The sequence below is a fragment of the Chrysochloris asiatica genome, unplaced genomic scaffold (genome assembly GCF_000296735.1).
Source record: "Chrysochloris asiatica unplaced genomic scaffold, ChrAsi1.0 scaffold00067, whole genome shotgun sequence".
In the NCBI taxonomy this organism is placed as follows: Eukaryota; Metazoa; Chordata; class Mammalia; order Afrosoricida; family Chrysochloridae; genus Chrysochloris; species Chrysochloris asiatica.
The window spans coordinates 8,150,707-8,152,859 of NW_006408585.1; the positions used below are offsets into that span (position 1 = coordinate 8,150,707).

General features: G+C 42.6%; 1 protein-coding gene across 1 annotated transcript in view; it reads left to right on the forward strand.

The window, feature by feature from the left end:
* CCDC175 (coiled-coil domain containing 175) overlaps positions 1–2,153 on the forward strand; it is a 115,714-nt gene that overhangs the window by 85,178 nt on the left and 28,383 nt on the right. The window lies entirely within an intron of this gene.

A 2,153-nucleotide genomic window follows, 5' to 3' on the forward strand; every position in this document is an offset into this window, starting at 1 on the left:
TTTATCTGTATAGTCATTTCCTCTCTGGTCACCAGAGATGAAAATTGTACAGGTAAACACACCCAGGGAAGGTCCTGTGCAAATCCCGCAGCTTGGTGCATAATTGAAGGAGGAGGAGACAGCAGAAAAAGTCAGTGCTATCCAGGGGGATTCAGCTTTGCTGCAAACATATCCATGAATGAGGTAGAATATTGCTGCTGCTGCTGTTGTTGTTAAGTGTTGTGGAGTCGGTTTCGACTCATATCTACCCTGTGTAGGGTTTCTGCAGCTTTAAATCTTTTTTGCAGGAGCAGAAAGCCTCATCTTTCTCCTGAGGAGCGGCTGGTGGGCTCAAACGGCTGTCCTTGTGGTTCACAAGCCAGTGATAATCCTATGGAGCCATCGTGTTCCTGTGGTAGAGCATACAGGGGGCAAATTTATGAAAACTTCTTAGACATTACCAAACACCTGAGGGAAGGGAATGAGTTGCTAAGCTCAGGTCCATAGTCTCAGGAGACACCAAAGTCAAATTGGCATACCATAGTCCACAATGACAATATTCTGCATCCTACTTTGGTGAGTAGTGACTGGAATTTAGAAACTCCTAAGTGTCCATATAAGGAACAACCATTGATCTCTCCTTGTCCAGAGGAAACAAGAATGATGAAAATTGAAGATACTTGGAAAAAATTGCTCTAATGGACTAATGGTGCATTTTTACCATTCTCTAATGATGCATGTTTTTTTTTTTTAAGATGTTATGATACAGAGAAAAAATTTAGAATTCAGAATCTTGGAATCTTCTACTAGCACTTTGAGTAATAGAGTAATTTAATTAGCATTTCTACCTGGGCCTCTTCTTTCTGTTGCCCATAAGCCTTCCGTATGTTTGTCCTTGGCTTAACGGAAGGGAGCTGCTATGTGTGGTTTGTCCTTTTATCTTTATTGGACTCATAAAGATCGCATTGAGGTGGTTAATGTTGTGTCTTTTTTGCTTTTTTAATGTGCATAGTCTACAACACTAAGAGAATGAATAATTTTTTATAACCATAGTGTTGTTATGTGCCATTGAGTTGGTTCCAACACATAGCCATCTGATGCACAACAGAGTGAAACACTGTCCACTGTGCACCCCCCCCACCATCATTGTTAAGCTTGAGCCCATTGCTGCTGCCACTGTGTCAATCCACCTCATTGAGGGTCTACCTCTTTTTCACTGACCCTCTGCTGTACTTAGAATGATGTCCTTCTCCAGGGACTGATCCTTCTTGATAAAATACTAAAGTACAAGAGACGAAGTCTCCCCATTCTAACTGTACTTCTTTCTAGAAAGATTTGTTTGTTCTTCTAGCAGTCCGAGGTACTATGAATATTCTCCTCCAACTCCATTACTCAAATGAATCAATTCTTCTACGGTCTTCCTTATTCACAGTCCAGCTTTCTTTCACATGTATATGAGGTTATTGAAAATACCATGGCTTACATCATGCACGCCTTAGTCCTCAAGCTGATATCTTTGCTCTTCCAACACTTTAAAAAGGTCTTGAGCAGTAGATTTGCCTAATGCAATATTCCATTTGGTTTCTTTTCTTTTTTTTTTAATGTTTTATTGTGTATTGAGTGATAGGCTACATGGGGGAACATTAGTTTTACATTCATTCTATCCTATATCATTTCATTGCCTTAGTTACCATCCCTTCCATGCATCATCCCCCAACAAAATGGTATACCTTGCATGTCCCCCAACTCACGGTCCTCAGCATCCAGCCCCTTTCCTTCTCTGGGTCTCAACTCCCCAGGCACTCCATCTCTTCATGTTGTCCTCTCTGTCTTCATCTCAGGCCTCACTGCTTCTCTGGGTGGGGTCCCACTCTCCATTTTTCTCCGTTGATGGTCCCAGGGCCCTCCGGTCCTAGACTGAAAGGTTAGTCACTCCCCTCCTTGCTATAAAATATCCACCTTTACATTTCCAGTCCTCACAATCAGTCCTGGTAACAATTTTCTCCATTGTATCACATGAGACCCGTCTGCATTTCTTTTCATCAGCCCTTCCTAGACAGGTTGGGTACTATTCACTGGAGACTCCACTATCCTCCCCGCCCTGTGGATCTAGGTTCCCTCTTGAAAGCTTGTAAGCCAGTCACTTCTTACCTTTGCACCCCCCCCCACCCCCC